The sequence below is a fragment of the Canis lupus genome, chromosome 7, assembly GCF_048164855.1.
Source record: "Canis lupus baileyi chromosome 7, mCanLup2.hap1, whole genome shotgun sequence".
Lineage (NCBI taxonomy): Eukaryota > Metazoa > Chordata > Mammalia > Carnivora > Canidae > Canis > Canis lupus.
Window position 1 is genome coordinate 69792611 of NC_132844.1, and position 19204 is coordinate 69811814.

The following is a 19204-nucleotide window of genomic DNA, read 5'->3' on the forward strand; positions in this document are numbered from 1 at the left end:
CCTACTAACCACTAGCACTCAAATTTGTACCAGGGTCTGGTGTGATGGTGAGAAGACATCACTTTATCCCTTTCTCTCTCTCATAGATACATAGCAAAAGGTCAATCAGTGCTTCAAGCTTCTAAAACAATAAAGGCAGAAAATAGAAGGGGGAGAAATCTTCACCAGCCAATCAGAATGCCCTGTTACTCAAATAACTTTGTGATAATCTCTTTGAGAAGTTACTGAAATGAAGTTCTCCCAGTCAGTTAGAGGTAAAATGTCACAAATATCTGTAATAAAATAGTAGATTATAAAAGGACACAGGAGGAATTCTGATAAGGAACTCTTTTTAATGACCAAAATCACACAGCAAAGAGAATAGAAAAGGAGACAATAGCAACAAAATGTTGGAAACTTGAAAGCTAAAAAGTAGTGGTAACTAGTTTAGTAGACCAGAGAAAGCTGGGGAAAGCAGAGCAGCAACCAAATTTACATCACAGAAGCTGCAAAAAGAATTAGTGACACTGGTCACCTATGGAGGTGAGTATGGGGCTAAAAGCAGAAGGTTTAGTTGGAAGTCCACTTAGCAGCTGAACCCCAAATACCTCTCTTTTGAGAGCAGGCATGTGACTCCTCCTCCTAAACTAGTAAAAGTCTGAGAATTTATATCCTAGAACTTACCAATTAGAGAGTCTCTAGACTGGAGGACACCAGACAGCAAAGGTGCCATCCGAAAACAGGAGTATTAAGTGAAAGTTTAGAGTTCTCCACTGAAAGTTGAGATTCACAGCCTTTTCTCCCACTTAGCTCACAGAACTCTGGCAACCAGACTGGAACCCTCCAGACAAGAGATTGTCTAAAAAAAACCTGACAAGGACAAAAGAAAGGACCTAAAAGTGCAGATGAATATAACCAAGTAATAGCCCAGCTAGGTCACTACTGACGGGCTGGCGAGACTGGGGACCTCAAAATGGCCGATTGAAGGCCGCAACCTCCCAATAATGCCGCCTTGCCGCCATATCCTAACTTGGCTTACAAAGACCTGTAACTCTTCCCCGAATGCCGCCCTAACCCCCTTCTTCCCGCCGAAACTCTTTATAAACCCCCCTGCGGTTTGCCTGGGCCGACTTCCCTGACTCGGGCCTGTCCGGGAACCCGTCCCCAAGCGCTCCCCATTAAAGCACTCTCCAACCCACCGCCTGGGTCTGCTGTCTTTAATTTCCTCCGCCGGTCATTAAAAGAAAACCTAACAACTACCCCCACCTTTGTCCCCTGGACAGCCCCACTTCAGCGTATCTTGCTGACTTCCAAGTGCCAGCATCTGAGTCTCTGCTTGTGATCTCTCTCCAAAGCCAAGGAAAGCTACTCTGCTTAGGCATAAGGCAGGCCAGAAGTGCTAGGGAATTAATACTTTCCCCCCCCAGCAGCAGCTCTCAGCCAATGACTGTCAGGATTTGATGTATGAATATCCCATCTCCCTCACTCTTGCCTGGAATAATTCTGAGGTGTGGGTTTTGCAACATTTTCTCAATTTCTCCATAGGATTAAGGCTTAGTTATTCTCAGTGATAGCTAGCATTATGGCTGCCCTCTCTCCCCTGTCTTACTTCCTTGCTCCCCTACCTGTGTTTCCACTGAATACTTTCATTTGAATACATGTCTGATGTGTGTGTGTGGGGGGGTCCTTTTTGAGGGAAAGCAAACTAAGACAATCACATCAAAGTTGAAAATCTCCATTCAAAATGAATAGAATATTTATTTATTTATTTATTTATTTAGATTTTATTTATTTATTCATGAGAGACACACACAGAGGCACAGACACAGGCAGAGGGAGAAGCAGGCTCCATGCAGGGAACCCCACAAGGGACTTGATCCCAGGTCTCCAGGATCATGCCCTGGCCCAAGGCAGCGCTAAACTGCTGAGCCACCCAGGCTGCCCGTGAATAGAGCTTCTAATCAGCTTTGTGGTGCCCCATTCTAAATATAAGCAGTCAAGGATCACCAGAAATTGAAGGAAAAATCCTATCTTGAAATACAGAGATCAAACAAAGCAAAAAATAAAATAAGTTGGAGGAAACAGAGACTAAAGAAAACTTACCAAAAGATCTTTTATTAATATCTTTAAGAAAGTTAAGGAAAGAAATTTGATGCATGAATTAAAAACAGAGGACTATAAAAAATAAGATCAGAGAACAAAACAAAGCTCTTGAAAATAAAAAAAAAGTGTGATAGCAGAGATGAAAAACATGATATGAAAGATAGACAAAAAAGAAGATAGATGAAAAAAGAAAAAGAAGATATGGAAGATAAAGTCAATGACATCTCCCAGAAAGTGGAATAAAAAGAAAGCAATATGGGGCCCCTGGGTAGCTCACTCAGTTAAGCGTCTGCCTTCAGCTCAGTTTATGATTCTAGGATCCCGGGATTGAGCCCTGCATCTGGTTCCTTGCTCTGCGAGAAGCCCGCTTCTCCCTCTCCCTCTGCCTGCCACTTCCCCTGCTTTTCATTTTTCTATTGTGTTTTCTGATTTTTTCCTATTAATTTGTGGAAATTCTTTATCTATTTTCATATTGGCCTTTAATTGTCTGTATGTATTGTGAATATTTTCTCTCACCCTATTGACTACTTATTTTACTTTTGAACTATGTTGCATAAATAAAAGCAAGACCCAAATTATATGCTCTCTACTAGAAACACATCCAACACAGAGACATATTTAAGTTAACAATAAAAGGATACAAGAAGGTGTACTATACAGACACAGTCCAAAGAAAGCAGAAGGACTATATCAATACCAGACAAATTAGACTTCAAAATAAGGAATATTACCAGGGATAGAGAGGGACCTAACAACAAAGGAATCAATTCATGAAAACATAACAGCCTTAAATGTTCATACACTGAACACAGCTTCAAAATACATATAGCAAAACTTCTAGAAGTGAAAGGCAAAATAGATAAGTCCACAGTTGGAGACTTCGACATTCCTGTCTCAGTAATTGATAAGACAACTAGACAGAAAATCAGCAGAGTATAAAAACCTGAACATAACATCAGTGAATTTGATCTTACTGACATTTTGGGAACATTCCACTCAACAACAGAAAAACAACATTCTTTTCAAAGACACATGGAATATTTATCAAAATAGATCACGTTCTGGGTCATAATATAAGCCTCATCAAATTTAAACTAATTGAAATCATAAAAAAGTATGTTCTCTTATCACAACTGAATTAAATTAGAAATCAATAACAGAATGATGTTTGGAAAATCTACAAAATATTTGCAAATTCTAAATAACTCATGGGTCAAAGAGGAAGCCACAAGGAAAATCAGAGAATATTTTTAATTTAATAAAAATGAAATGCAACATTATCAAAATTTGTGGACACTGCCAAACCAGTACTTAAATGGAAATTTAAACATTAAACTAGAAAACAAGAAAAATTTCAAATCAGTAATCTAATCTTCCGTCTTAAGAAATCAGAAAAAGAGGGACGCCTGGGTGGCTTAGTGTTTGAGCGTCTGCCTCAGGCTCAGGACGTGATCTGGGGTCCTGGGATTGAGTTCTGCATCAGGCTCCCCAGTAGGGAGCCTGCTTTTCCCTCTGCCTCTGTTTCTGCCTCAGTCTGTGTGCCTCTCATGAATAAATGAATAAAATCTTAAAAAAAAAAAAACAGAAAAAAAAAAGAGTAAATTAAATCCAAAGCAAATGCACAATGACGTAAGAAAGAACAGAAATCAATAAAATTGTACAGAAAAACAATAGAGAAGCAATGAAACCCAAAGCAGATTTTTCAAAAAGATCATTAACATCAATAAACCTCTAGACAGACACATGGAGAAAAACTATTTTTAAAAATCTGTAGTGTCAGAAATCAGACCGGTGCTTGCCAGTAGCTCTACCTTGTGGGGAGGAGTTGACTACAAAGCAGCAGGAGGGAATTTTGAGGAACATGGAAATGTTCTAGAGCTTGATTGTAGTGGTGTAAGTGAACACATTTATCAAAACACACAGAACCTGGGGCAGCTCTGGTGGCTCAGCGTTTTAGCACTGCCTTCAGCCCAGGGTGTGATCTGGAGACCTGGGATCGAGTCCCAGGTCGGGCTCCCTGCATGGAGCCTGCTTCTCCCTCTGCCTGTGTCTCTGCCTCTCTGTGTGTCTCTCATGAATAAATAAAAATCTTAAAAACAAAAACAAAAACAAAAAAACACACACAGAACCTAAAAAGAGTGAATTGTGTTACATGTAAATGATATCTCAGTAAACCTGATGTTAAACATCAGACTCCATTTTAGCATTTTAAGAGGAGAGTTTCACAATACTTTTGTTTTGGATGTGACTGTGTTCTGTATTACAAATAAAATGTGTGTGTGGTGGGGGGGTTGTTCATTTTTTTGTTTTGTTTGTAGCCCATATATTACGGTTAAAAAAGAAAGAAAGCATTGCCCTAGAACATGCCAAGGTTTTTTCTGCCTTGGAACTTTACACACAAGCCACTTCCTCTGCTGTAATGCTAAGACAGGTTCATTCTACTTGAAGTCATATTTGGGAGCCCTTTCCCAGTCACCCTGTCTTTCCACTCTCTAACTCTCTCACACTGTTTCTTTTGCTCCCATCACTTACTACAATCTGTAACTTTTTACTTTTTTTTTTTTTTTTAAGATTTTATTTATTCATGAGAGACACAGAGAGACAGGCAGAGACATAAGCAGAAGGAAAAGCAGGCTGCCTGCAGGGAGCCTGATGTGGGACTCAATCCCAGGACCCCAGGATCATGCCCTGAGCCAAGGCAGACACTCAAATGCTGAGCCACCCAGGGTTTTCCCCCAACTTCATTTTATTTTATTTTATTTTATTTTTTTTAATTTTTATTTATTTATGATAGTCACAGAGAGAGAGAGAGAGAGAGAGAGGCAGAGACATAGGCAGAGGGAGAAGCAGGTTCCGTGCACCGGGAAACCGATGTGGGACTCGATCCCGGGTCTCCAGGATCGCGCCCTGGGCCAAAGGCAGGCGCCAAACCGCTGCGCCACCCAGGGATCCCCCCCAACTTCATTTTAAATTAAGTTTCTTCTCTGGGCCAGCTAAGCCTGGCTTGATGTGGAAAGCTGAAGTGGGAAATGGGCACAATGTGGCTGGCTTCTTCCTCATGCATTTCTTTCTAGGCTCCCTCAGTGTCCACCTTTCTCATCAAAGCTAGTTGCAAGGAGGTCTGGGAGAAAATGCTTTATTTACCCAGCACAGACCAGAAAGGGTTTGGGTTTCCTCTGGCTGAGGCAGATGTTTATATTGACTCTTGCTCTTGCAGGATGTTTATGAGTCTGTGTACTCCCTCAATTGCTGGTTCTCTCTCCCTTGCACTCTCCATTCAAGACCTTGTATTTGTCTTGTGTTTATTTTTGCACTCCTTGACTCTGGATTGGCTTTGTGACTTGCTGTGGTCAACAGAACAAGGTAGACGCAATCTTGTGCCAGCTCTGAGCCTAGGCCTCAGGAAGCCTTGTTTGTAAACTTCTGCTCTAATCTTGGAACCCTGACAATAGTCAAACTCAAACTAGTCTTCTGGATGACAAGATATGGGGCCCAGGCACCTCTTTGTCACCTCAGGAACACACAGCCAACCTCCAGAAGTAATGCTGTCTGGCCAACACCTGATCACAAGCATATAAGTGAGTTTTGCTAAGATGAAAAGAAGAAAAAAAAAGAAAGAAAGAAAGAAAGAAGAAAGAAAGAAAGAAAGAAAGAAAGAAAGAAGGAAGGAAGGAAGGAAGGAAGGAAGGAAGGAAGGAAGGAAGGAAGGAAAGAAAGAAAGAAAGAAAGAAAGAAAGAAAGAAAGAAAGAAAGAAAGAAAGAAGGAAAGAAAGAAAAATATTCATTCTGGCAAGAATAGAGCAGAGAGAGTTTGACTTAGAGCAAAGCAGCTCACACTTTAAAGCACCAAATCCTCTTTTTTTCTCTTGAAAAATGACAAAAATCACTTTTTGTTTGTTGTTTGAGCTAATTATAATGAGGACAACTGTTACTTTTTAAAATTAATTTGTTTTTAAAAAGATTTTATTTTTAAGTAATCTCTACACCCCACGTGGGGCTTGAACTCATTTATGACCCTGAGATCAAGAGTCTCATGTTCCATCAACTGAGCTAGCCAGGAGCCCCACAACTGTTACTTTTCAAATGCCAGGAGCTTCTTCTTGTCATAAAAAAAGTAAAATCTGGATCTTAAAATTAGTCTTGAGTTTTTCTTTCTCATCTACTGTGGATCTTACAGCTCTTTGTTGATTTTTTTATAGCATCCTGTTCTTTTATATATATGCTATCTTCTCTTATCTATGAGGAAGCTTATTTTTTTAATGAGGAAGCTTATTTCAGTTTATGTGAAGTTTTCCTCTTATATCTCTGTTTGCTTTATGATCTTTTTTACTTTTTATTTTTATTTTATTTTATTTTTTCTTTTTTACTTTTTAATTTTGATTTGTTGTTCTTGTCCAGGTTCTTCCTCAAATAACTGAACACTCACATTTAAGATGGAGCGACCAACAAGCTGGTAGGTCACTCTGCTACCTTGGTGGGAACTAGTAGCCTTCATTACAGGAGAACCCAGACTTTTAAAGAATTTAAATAACCCCCAAATGTCAATATCTGTAGGTATTTCTCCTTCAAGGGGTCAGTTTCCCCTTTTTTTTTTTTAAGATTTATTTATTTATTTATTTATTTATTTATTTATTTATTTATTTATGATAGACAGAGAGAGAGAGAGAGAAGCAGAGACACAGGCAGAGAGAGAGGGAGAAGCAGGCTCCATGCAGGGAGCCCGACATGGGACTTGATCCAGGGACTTCAGGATCACGCCCTAGGCCAAAGGCAGGCGCCAAACCACTGAGCCACCCAGGGATCCCCAAGGGGTCAGTTTCCTTATAGAATTAGACTTGTATGGTGTGAAAGGAGATTTCCATCCTCTAGGGAGGGCTGGGAAAAGGGAGCTGAAGGGTTCACTGCTTGGGATACAGACCTCACTAACATCCCCTGTGCTTGGCATCTCATCTCTGCTCTCAGTTGGGTCTGGAGTCTCTAAGGCCAGAATCCATCTGGTTTGTCTTTCTCCAGTCTTCTCCCAGTGTGATGCACTGGCCTAGGAGGGTGCCTGGTTATCAACTGCAGGGAGAACTAACTCTGCTTCTTCAAAAATTTTAAATCCATCTTCCCCCTTTGCTTTCAAAGAGAACTGGGGCCTCTATTCCTGTATCTTCCCCAAGTTCTGCCTCAGGAATCACCTTGTTTCTTGTGACCTACAGCTATTGCTCCTACCCCAGGGTTTTGCTTTCCCAGGTTGGCAAAGTCAGTTAACACTCTTCTCTCAGCTCCATCAGCTTTCCAATTCTTAAAAAGCTGGCTTCTCCTGTCTGATTCGTGCCTTCTCCTGTCTTCTTTGTCCCTGTAGGCTTGTGCCTTTTTTACTCCTTTACTTCAGGGAGATTTGGGACATGAGGAGAGATAAACTTGAATGTCTACTTCTCAGGATTTAATGAAAAGAGCTTAAAATTGCCTTTGTATTCAAAGAAATGAAGCTAAAATTTGTCCTTGGATCAAGATATACCTTTGTTTTGGGAGGGACTACTTTTGTAAATATTTTATTTAGCATTGGTTCATTCATTAATCCATTAAAAAAATATTTCCAGGGATGCCTGGGTGGCTCAGCAGTTTAGCTCCTGTCTTCAGCCCAGGGCGTGATCCCGGAGTCCAGGCATCAAGTCACACATTGGGCTCCCTGCGTGGAGCCTGCTTCTCCCTCTGCCTGAGTCTCTGCCTCTCTCTCTCTCTTTCCGTGTGTCTCTCATGAATAAATAAATAAAATCTTTAAAAAATATTTCCACGTATCCTGTATACTGTACAGACTTGACAAGACAAGGTTTGTTCCTGCCCTCATAGAGCTTAGATTCCAGTTCTGAGAAAGGAGGAAAATAGATAAAAAAGAGAGAACCAACAAATAAATATTATAAAATATAATAAATATAAAGCAAATAAAAGAGAATAATAAAACTCTGTTCTCCTCCTCATTTTTACATCCCAGTAAGAATTGTTAGTATTGACTGCTTCTATAACCTGCTTCCCACTCATTTCCCATAACCTAACTCTGGTTGGGCTTCTCCCTCTTACTCTATTAAATTCTCCAATGACTTCCATGTAACCAAATCCAATGGACTTTTCAGACTTCCTCATATTTGGCTTCCAGCAGCAGGTGAAAAATTGTCTTCCACTTTCTTGGGACATTTGTCCTTTGGCCTATGTGACCTAACACTTTTCTGATACCCCTCTCACCTCTCTGCCTTTGGTTACCATTGCCTTCTTTATCTTGACATTAAATACTGGAGCTGCCCAAAGCTTGATCTTGGACCCTCTTCTCTTCTCACTTTATAATCCTAGGAGATCTCATCCTTAACATCTGGAAATTTCAGGGGTGCCTGGGTGGCTCAGTCAGCAGAGGATGCAAATATTGACCTTGGGATTATGAGTTCAAGCCCCACATTGAAGGTAGAGTTTAGTTAAAAAACAAAAAAACACAAAATACAAAAACTGGAAATTTTGGTACTCATCTTCCTGCCTGGCCTCCACCAATAATCCTGATGTTACTTTTGCATACAGCCTGGACTCCTTTGTTACTTTATCCTTTCCCAGGATTTTTGGCAAAGCCCTAAATCTGCCAGCTCCGCCACCGTACTCATGTGGTTAAACATATCCAGAGGGAATGAAAATCACACATCCATGCTGGCTGATCTCACTTTGAATTTATCATAAACCTCAAGTAGACGTCAGTGCTGGCTGACGATCATATTGCACTTCCCTACTCCAGGGCCCTTTGCCCTAGAGTGTTCAAAACCCAAGGAGTACACAAAGACCTTACCAGGGGTATGAGGGTATGGCCAGTTATGAAGATATCCATTTTTGTATTCTCTATTGCTATATGTCCTTTTTCCTAAAACTGGTTTGCCTGAGAACTGTTCTACAGATTCTCTTTTCTTTCCTCCTCTTTTTACCATTGCCTACAAGGTGGGGAAATGTAAAAACATCTGGGTTGTCAAACAAAAGTACAATTTGGAATATTTGGAATATTGTTTTTGAAAATAAATGACTCTAATGATCGAGTAATGAGTCCTTTAGCAAGTCAGGTGGTTTCCAATTCTTTGCTTTCAACAAAATTAAAAAAGAATATAATTGAATTGTTAGCTCAAATATCATCATTAAAATACTTTTAATGATAGCTCATTATGTGATTTTCGACAGGTAACTCAGAAGTGAGTGATTTGCTGTAATAAAACAATTTCAAAAAAAGAAAACAATTTCCATTCCCTTTTACTTATTTATGTGAACAAAAACCCTCAGCCCTTACTCTGATGAAAAGGAAAAAATAGAAAAGAAATTGATAATTAATGCTGCCTCATTCCAGCAATATGATTCAATGATATATGAACTAGTTGAAAACTCATTAAGAGATACATTTTGGATAACATTTTATATTAATATTTAATAATTATCAAATTTTATAAATATAATTATATTTTATAATTTTATATTAATATTTAATAATTATCAAATTTTATAAATATAATTATAAAATTATCAAATTTTATAATATACTAATGTGATTTTCATCACATTAGTGCTACTGCTAATGGTTCAATCCAGAAGACAAATTAAAACATTTAGAATGTTATGGTTAAAAGAAATTAAAAGGAACTAATTTTAAAAAATATACTTCATTGCAGAGAAATATAGGGAGATCATCACAAGACTTTCAAATATCACGTCCATTAAAATAAGATAAAATTCTGTAGTGGAAGTGAATGAAATAGGAATTCAAGGAGAAAACTAACGTAAGATCTCTAACTGTGGAAGAAGGGTTCATTCGTATCTTTTAAAAAAAAAATAGCAGGGGAGCATTAAAGGGTATGCTTTAATACCCTTTACTTGGCAAGTCAGTAGGTTTTTTAAGTAGGTTCCATGCCCAAAGTGGGACTTGAACTCATGACCCTGAGGTCAAGAGCCACATGCTCAACCTGCTGAATCAGCCACACACCCCCATTCATATCTCTTTCATTTTTATTTTTTAAAAAGTTTGTTTATTTATTCATGAGAGACACAGAGAAAGAGGCAGAGACATAGGCAGAGGGAGAAGTGGGCTCCTCTCAGGGAACTCAATGTGGAACTCGATCCCCAAACCCTGGGATTACACCCTGAGCCAAAGGCAGACACTCAACCACTGAGCCACCCAGGTGTCCCTCATATCTCTTTTAAAAGGGAGATGTTGGGGGTAGATGGGGGGCTCAATGGATTAAGTGTCTGCCTTCTGCTTGGGTCATGATACCAGAGTCACTAGTCCCATGCTCCCCTGCTCATGCTCTCTCTTTTTCTCTTTCTCTCTCAAATAAATAAATAAAATCTTTAAAAAAAAAGGTGATTGTTGAATATCAAACAATGATGGCATTTAAATTCTATTGGATACATTTAAAAGATATTATTAAAAGAATATATAAAGTTTTATGTTAAAATTTCAACATTTATAAGACATCAGAATTTTATACCCTTTGTAGTTATTTAAATTCACAAGAAAAACAATTAGCTCTAAAGTGAAAAAGATATGAAAAGGTCACATAGTTTTCCAAAGTGTGTTTAGGAAACATGCAAGCAAAAAACTTGAGGTCTGATGGACTAATCCTAGCACTGTTTTTATACCCACACAAGAAGGGCTTCTGGCTTGAGCTCCTGCACATTCTGAAGGCTCATCTAGGAAAGGACCTGTTTTTAAGCTCACTCCAACAGTTATTGGCAAGATTTAGTTCCTTAAAGGTTGTTGGACTCAGGCCATCAGTTTCTTATTGGCTATTGTCCAGAGGCTACCCTCAATCTTTTGCCATGTGGGCCTCTCCAACACGGCAGCTTACTTCATCAAAGCCAGCAATAGAGTGCCAGCAAGATGAAAGTCGTGTCTTTTATAACTTGATCTTAGAAGTGACTTTCCAGGCTAAGTCCCAGGCTGCTCCAGCCATTCTCCTTGATGTCCTTCCCCCACTGTGTGGGCTCGGCTTCATTGGTGTGCTGGGCTGGCCACTGAGCAGCCAACTTTTTTGCCCTTCGTGCCCAAGTTGAACCCCTTCATGGGGTTCTGGGGAATGTGTGCAGTTGCCTCTGACTCTCCTCTGTCTCAGAAGGCCCCAAAGCCCAGAACAAGTCTCTGTTCATGCAGCTGACTTTGAAACCTCACGGTCCAGTGCAGATAGCAGAGTCAGGGCTGAGCTAACCTGCCCTCTGGACAAGAATGAAATAAAGGAAGGTCTTAGACAAGTTTTGTAATGGTAAAGAAAGTCGGAAACTGGATGTTGATTATGGACTCAATGCTAATCTCCTCCACCAAGTTCTCATAAGCTTTAGAAATTATATCATGCAGTCTCCTTCCCTCGATGTGGATATTCACATTATTTTGAATGTTGTTTGCTTCAATGCAGTTCCTGTGGATGATTTATTTCCAGTTTTCTGAGGATGTGAGAAACAAGTATCTCCTGTGTTGGAATGTCAAGATGATCTAGGTAAAATCAGTGACTTAAAAATATCGCCTAACTGATATCAAGAAGCCAGAGCCATACAGTGGAAGATAATATTCCTTTCAGGCCCCACAAACAGTGGAAAGATTTATCATGCAATCCAGAAATTCTTACCAGCAAAATCTGAGTATATTGTGGCCCTTTAAAATTATGCGCATTCTGGATGGGTCAGCTGGTTAAACATCCAGCCTTTGATTTTGGCTAAGGTCATGATTTCAGGGTCCTGGGATGAGCCCTGGGTCAGGCTTTCCCCTCAGCTGGGGAGAGGACTCTCTTCTTCTCCCTCTGCCTCTCTACCCACTTGTGTGGGCTAAAATAAATACATCTTTAAAAAAATAAAATTACTGGCACATGAGATCTTCAAAAAGAGTAATACTGCTCTTGGTACAATTAAGTGGGGTGGGAGGTGGGGAGAGGGAGAAGCAGACTCTCTGTTGAGCAGGAAGCCCAACCCCAGCAGAAGGCAGACTGACCAAGCCATTCAGGTGCTCCTATTTCTGGGTTTTCTATTCTGTTCCATTGATCTATGTGTCATTTTTGTGCCAGCACCAGGATTTTATACTTTAGTTTGGATAGCTGATTTAAACATTAGAAAAATAATATTTGAAAGCATGAGCAAAATTTTAATCTGACATTAACTTCATTATACATCTGTATGCAAATGTATTCAAATACTGTAAAGTTTGAATATGGTTGCATTTAACTTTTAAATTCAGCCCATTACCATCAATAGAACACAGATTATGTGAAAATCTTGACTATAATAACATAGTGACTTTGCTAAAGTAAAGATAAATATAATTCATTTTATAACATATATATTTTAGGGGTACCTGGTTGGCTCAGTCAATTGAGTGTCTGACTCTTGGTTTCAGCTTGGGTCATGATCTCAGGGTTGTAAGATCAAGCCCCGCACTGAGATCTGCACTCAGTGGGGAGTCTGCTTGAGATTCTCTCTTTCTTCCCCTCTGCCCCTCCCCTAACGCCCCCCATCTCTCTCTCAAATAAATAAATAAATAAATAAATTTAAAACAATATATATATAATTAATTTGTAAATAATGCATATCTTTATTACTCATCCAACTATATCTGATCCACCAATAGAATACTTAGGGACATGTGATAATAATTAAATGTAGTCATTTTTTGTTCTTCTAATTGTGTTGTTTTACATATTTTTTTTATTTTGTAATGAAGGTACATTTGTCAAGGTATGAGTAAAGAACATACTTAGCAGTCCATTAGCCTGATTAGTGACTTTAAAAAAATTTAGACCTATGATATGTAGGCCTCCATTTTTACTCTTGCACTGGGACCCTGCAAATGTCTACACCTTCTTTTCTCTCCCTGGTGAATCTATCCCCTGGTGCCCAACTGATTATGTTATTTCCTAGTTCACTAGAAGCAACAGAAGAAAACTTTCTCCACCTCCCACTACATCTCCCTCACTCACTACATTTCTGCCATTAGACTCTGTCTTCCCTCCAGGCACTACAAATGTGTCTTTCTAAGGCCAACTCCTCTATTTACACACTGAACCCTGAGCCCTCTCACTAAAGGACACCACCCCTACCAGGGACCTGAGTGGCTCAGTGGTTGAGCATCTGCCTTTGGCTCAGGCTGTGACCCTGGGGTCCTGGGATCAAGTCCCGAATCAGGCTTTCTGCAGGGAGTCTGCTTCTCCCACTGCCTATGTCTCTGCCTTTGTCTCTGTGTCTCATGAATAAATAAATAAAATCTTAAGAAAAGAAAGAAGAAAGAAAAAAAGAAAGAAAGAAAGAAGGAAAGAAAGAAAGAAATAAGAAAAAGAAGGAAAGAAAGAAGAAAGAAAGAAAGAAAGAAAGAAAAGAAAGAAAAGAAAAGAAAAGAAAAGAAAAGAAAACAAAAGAAAACAAAAGAAAAGAAAAGAAAAGAAAAGAAAAGAAAAGAAAAGAAAAGAAAAGAAAATCCAGGGACAGGAATATTACCACTCCTATAATTACCACTTTACTCCCTTGTTTCCTCCCTCCCTACTTAGTCATTCCTATAAGCAGATAAAAATACCAGAATATACCCATTAAAAAAATCCTTCCTCATGATCCCATATCTCCTATATATCTCCTGCATTTCTCTACTTCCCTTTAGGGCAACATTCTTTGAAAGAGCTGGCTGTGCTCTTGTTCTCCTCTTACTCACCTACCATTCTCTCTCTTGAACTCTCTCCACTGTTTCCATCAAGAGGTGGATTTATGAGATCTGTATCTCCTCCCTATAAATATGAACAGGTTTATGACTCTCGTGTAATGCATAAGATGCAATGAAGTCATGCTGTACACTTTCTGAGGCTAGATCTAAAAGGTGATGCATCTTCTGCCCTTTTCATTGCAACACTTGTTTTTGGAGCCATGAGGGCCATATAAGAATTCTAACTACCCCAAAGTTAGTATGTTGTGAAGAAGCCCAGGCTCTGTGGAGAGGACTCCTATGGGTGTTCCAGCCAAGAGCTCCAGCAGAGATCCAGCTGACAGCTAGCATGAACTGTCAGAAGATGCCTCCACATGATTCCACCTCAGCAGTTAAGTTACCCCCAGCCTTAAGGTCTTCCCAGCTGAGGATCTCTATAGACATCACTGAGCAAAGATAAGCTGTCTTACTGTGTCCTTCCTGAATTCCTGACATCATTCCACAAGCATTATAAAATGGTTATTTTATACCACTAAGTTTTGGGTATGTTAGGCAGCAGTAGTAACTGGAATAGTGTGTGTGTGTGTGTGTGTGTGTATGTTCACATATTTCCTAGCTTGGTTTACAGAAGGGCTTAGAAACAATGGCATCCCTGTAGCAATAATGACGTCCACCACCCAGATTTGGGTTTCCAAGTACCATCTTATTCGAAGAAGCCAGAAAAAGACATAGCTGATTCTTGGGCTGAAGCAGCAAAAGTACAGATTGAGAGCATGGATAACCTCTTGTCGAGAAAGTAAGGAAGCACTCAAATAATGTTGAGAAAATTTCAAAAGGACACAGGATCCAGCTTGAAAGGCTATTTCATTAGCTAAATTTGGGATAATTTGCACATCAAAATAATAATGATAGTAACTGATTATAATTCATTAAGTAAAATAGAAATCCACAGTCCAGACAATAAATATGAGAGTAATGGATTTTAGTTCATTTGAGTAAGATAGGAATCCATTATAAATGAATAAATGAGGGAGAAGGGAATGCTCTCTTTCATAGTAGATTGTTGACTAAAAGCTGAAGAGGAAATGATGGAGTTAAAAATAAGTATTTAATAAGTATTATCATGGAGATTATTCCAATGGGGGTTATCAATGGATGCTAAGGCAAATAGAGATCTGATGATGTAGCAGATTCTTAGGAATTATAGACAGACAAGTGATGACTTTATGAAGGAGAAACCTGCTAAACTGGGTTGGTAGTACAGGAGTGAGGTGCATTCACTTCCTGCATTTCTTTTTTTTTAATTTTTTTTTAATTTTTGTTTATTATTTATGATAGTCACACAGAGAGAGAGAGAAAGAGAGAGAGAGAGAGAGAGAGAGAGAGAGAGAGGCAGAGACACAGGCAGAGGGAGAAGCAGGCTCCATGAACCGGGAGCCCGATGTGGGATTCGATCCCGGGTCTACAGGATCGCGCCCTGGGCCAAAAGGCAGGCGCCAAACCGCTGCACCACACAGAGATCCCTCCTTCTTGCATTTCTTGATGTAATTCACTGGTGCACTGAAAAGACACAACATCATATTTCTCTTGCTCTTATGTGGCACCTGGGTTGAGAGACACCTTGCAGAAATGAAAAGCCTGTGCTCTTTAGTTTTGGGGTTTTTATTTTATTTTAAAGATTTTATTTATTTATTCATGAGAGACAGACAGACAGAGAGAGAGAGAGAGAGAGAGAGAGTCGGGGGGGGGGGAGAGAGAGAGAGAGAATGAGAGAGAGGCAGACACAGGCAGTGAGAGAAGCAGACTCCATGCCGGGAGCCCGACGCGGGACCCGATTCCGGGTATCCAGGATCACACCCTGGGCTGAAGGCAGGCTCTAAATCACTGAGCCATCCAGGGATCCCAGTTTTGTTTTGTTTTGTTTTTAATTTTTTTTTTAATTTATTCAGAGAGAGAGAGAGGCACCATGCAGAGAGCCCGATGTGGGACTCGATCCCGGATCTCCAGGATCACGCCGTGGGCTGCAGGCGGCGCTAAACCGCTGAGCCACCCGGGCTGCCCCAGTTTTGGGGTTTTTAAAAAGGATTTTATTTATTTATTATATGGGGGGGAGAGAGGAGAGAGAGAGAGAGAGAGAGAGAGAGAGAGAGAGAGAGAGATAGGGGGGCAGATGGAGAAGCAAAGGGAGAGGGAGGGGAAAGAATCTCAAGCGACTTCATGCTGAGCCCTGACCTCAATGTGAAGCTCAGTCTCATGATTCTGAGATCATGACCTGAGCTGAAACCACATCCAGGCACCCAAAGCCTGTGATCTTTAAAACTGATTCTGGAAAGCCAAGGCAGATAAAGGATCTGCCCAGATTAAAGGAGACTGTAGATATGTGACAACCAGATGCAATATGTAATTCTGGACCCAAAAGGCCAGAATTATATTATTAGATATATTATTGAGACAGCTGGTGAAATTTGAATGGTATCCAGGATTTGAACAGTGGTGCTGATTTCCTATTTAGAATAGTGTATTAGTTTGCTAGGGCAAACTAGGGTAGTAATGAAGTACTACAAACTTAGTGGCTTAAACAATAGAAATTTATTGCCTCATGGGTTTTTTTAAAGATTTTATTATTTATTTATTTATTTATTTATTTATTTATTTATTTATTCATGAGAGACACACAGAGAGAGGCAGAGACATAGGCAGAGGGAGAGGCAGGCTCCCTGCAAGGAGCCTGATGTGGGACTCAATCCCAGACCCAGGTTCCACGGCCTGAGCTAAAGGCAGAAGCTCAACTGCTGAGCCATCCAGCATCCCTGCCTCATGGTTCTAAAGGCTGGAAGTCTGAAATCATGGTGTTGGCAGGGTTGGTTCTTTCTAAACAATAATGTGAGAGAGAAGTCTAATCCAATGAGTCTCCACCAAGCTTCTGGTGGTTTGCTGGCAAGCTTTGGCATTCCTGGTCTTGCAGACACATCAACCCTCTCTCTACCTTCATGCACACGTGGTGTTCTCATTATATTCAGGTCTGTGTCCAAATTTCCTCTTTTCATAATGACATTAGTCACTTTGGATTAGGTATATACCCTCCTGCAGTATGACTCATGTTAATTTATCCAATTACATCTATTATCACCCTATTTCCAAATAAGGTCCCATTCTAAGATACTGAGGGTTAAGACTTTACTATACAAATTTTGTGTGTCAAAATGCAACCCATAACAGATGGTTATATTGGGGTTGAGAGAAATGAGTAAATTTACCCAAATGTAGACAAGTGGGGAAGTAGGATGAAAAGGATACCAGTATTTTTTTTTTTTTTTTGGAGAGAGAGAGAACACCTGTGAGTGTGTGGGGGGGAGAGGGGTGCCAGGAGATGCAGAGACTGGTGTGGGGCTCAATCACATGACCCTGAGATCATGACCTGAGCCACAATCAAGAGTCGAACACTTAACTGACTGAGCCACCCATGCACCCCTGCATACTAGAGTTCTTGAAACCATTCTTAAATGTTTTCTGTAAACTTGAAATTATTTCAAAATTAAAAAAAAAATCCTATGAAGTGCTAGGTTTATATATCATACAAGACATTGGTGCTGAACCTACCATGTGGAAGGAAAGATAAAGGTGTTTGTGTAGCATTATTGTAAACTTGCCTGAAATGTAAGTGAGGGTATCAGAAATTAATATATTAATATAGCACTTCACAATTTACAAAAAGTAAAAACAAACAAAAAACTCCTTACATGGGCAGCTCTGGTGGCTCAGCGGTTTGGCGCCTCCTTCAGCCCAGGGCATGATCCTGGAGACCCGGGATCAAGTCCCACATCAGGCTTCCTGCATGGAGCCTGCTTCTTCCTCTGCCTGTATCTCTGCCTCTCTCTCTGTGTCTCTCATGAATAAATAAATAAATAAAATCTTAAAAAAAAAAAAACTGACGTCATTTTCTCCTTATAACAATTCTGTGAGGAGAGAGATTTATTAATTTTATTTAAAAAACTAGGGGCACCTTGGTGGCTCAGTTGGTTAAGCATCTGTCTTCAGCTCAGGTCATATTCCAGGGTCCTGGATTGAGCCCTATGGAGCTCCCTGCTCAGCAGGGAGCCTGCTTCTCCCTCTCTGTCTGCACCTCCCCCTGCTTGTGTTCTCTGTCTGTCAAATAAGTAAATATTTTTTTTTAAATTAAAAAATTTGAATTTTTAAATTTGAATGGGGCAGCAGCAGATCAGAAGTGCTTAGGCATGCTCTGTAGACAGAGCATGGGGACAGACTTATATAGATAAAGTACAGAAGAAAAGAAAGGCAATTACTTGACTGGCTATATAGCTTAAAGCCTAGATGGCAGATCACCTGGGTGGCTCAATGGTTGAGCGTCTGCCTTCTGCTCCGGGTGTGTTCCTGGGGTTGTGATCTCAGGGTCCTGGGATTGACCCCCACATTGGGCTCCCTGAAAGGAACCTGCTTCTCCCTCTGCCTATGTCTCTGTCTCTCTCTGTGTCTCTCAAAAATAAATAAATAAAATCTTGAAAAAAGAAAAAAAAGCCTAGATGGCTGTGACTGTCCTCAGTGTTTTGGTTTCCTATCCTTGAGGAATTTACAAGCTTAGGTTTTGATTTGCTAATATAGGCCACCATGCCATTAGTGCCACCTCAGTCTAATGGCTTCCTTGTTGAATTAATTTAACATAAGTCCTCACTTGGCCAGTACATATACTAAACAAAAATTTAACATACCTCAAAAGTAATTTGTTTGAACCCATCCAGGTTTTTTGACTCTTAACACAGCCCTCTTGGGGCAACAGCAAATAATAACATAAGTTGACTCTACATAAAATTGTGATATCATTTGTACCTTTCGGTGGTGAACAAGGTCTTCCTATTAAGGTAAGTAAGAGACCCTAAAGGCTCCGGGTATGAGGTCCACCACCACACACTGCTTCCTCTGCTGGCTGCCCTACCTACCCCCTGCCCCACTTATCGCAGGGGTGGGGGAATCCTCAGGTCTCCACTGGGCTTCCACTTCTGTTATGGACTTTCCGGCCAGTGCCTGGGCAACAGGGACAAGAAATGGCCTTCAACCCTTGCCCCAGTGACAATCTCCTGGATGACACTCCCAGTCAGCAACTCTTCCTCAGAACTCCTGCTCTCATTATTGCCCCAACACTTAAGTCCTAATTACTCTCCGGCTCTGCTGACCAGTCACTATCTTTCTCTTTTTACAGACGTTCCCTTGGGCCCCTGCCCTCCAATTATAGTTGTCCTCTGGACAGCATGGCCCAGAAATGAGGAGGAGAGTGCATTGGGTTTCAACGGGTCTGCAGACTTAGGGAGAGGTAGGCCTGTGCAGGCTGGAGCCTGCTGCTGCTCTTGCACCCCCGCTTCAGTTCCCCTAGGCCTTTTCTCACCTCCCATTGGACAGCTGGAATGGGCTGACAGCGGCTTACCGGCTCATACTAGCTCC

The 19204-nt window shown here is 40.4% G+C and overlaps 2 long non-coding RNA genes across 4 annotated transcripts in view; one reads left to right on the forward strand and one right to left on the reverse strand.

Moving 5' to 3' along the window:
- Positions 1–19204, reverse strand: part of LOC140637210 (uncharacterized) — a 47083-nt gene that overhangs the window by 20397 nt on the left and 7482 nt on the right. The gene's annotated exons all lie outside the window — the stretch shown is intronic.
- LOC140636359 (uncharacterized) lies at positions 6479–19066 on the forward strand. The gene is made up of 3 exons (XR_012033623.1): positions 6479–6535; positions 11490–11570; positions 18966–19066. It is a non-coding gene; the product is annotated as an uncharacterized lncRNA (long non-coding RNA).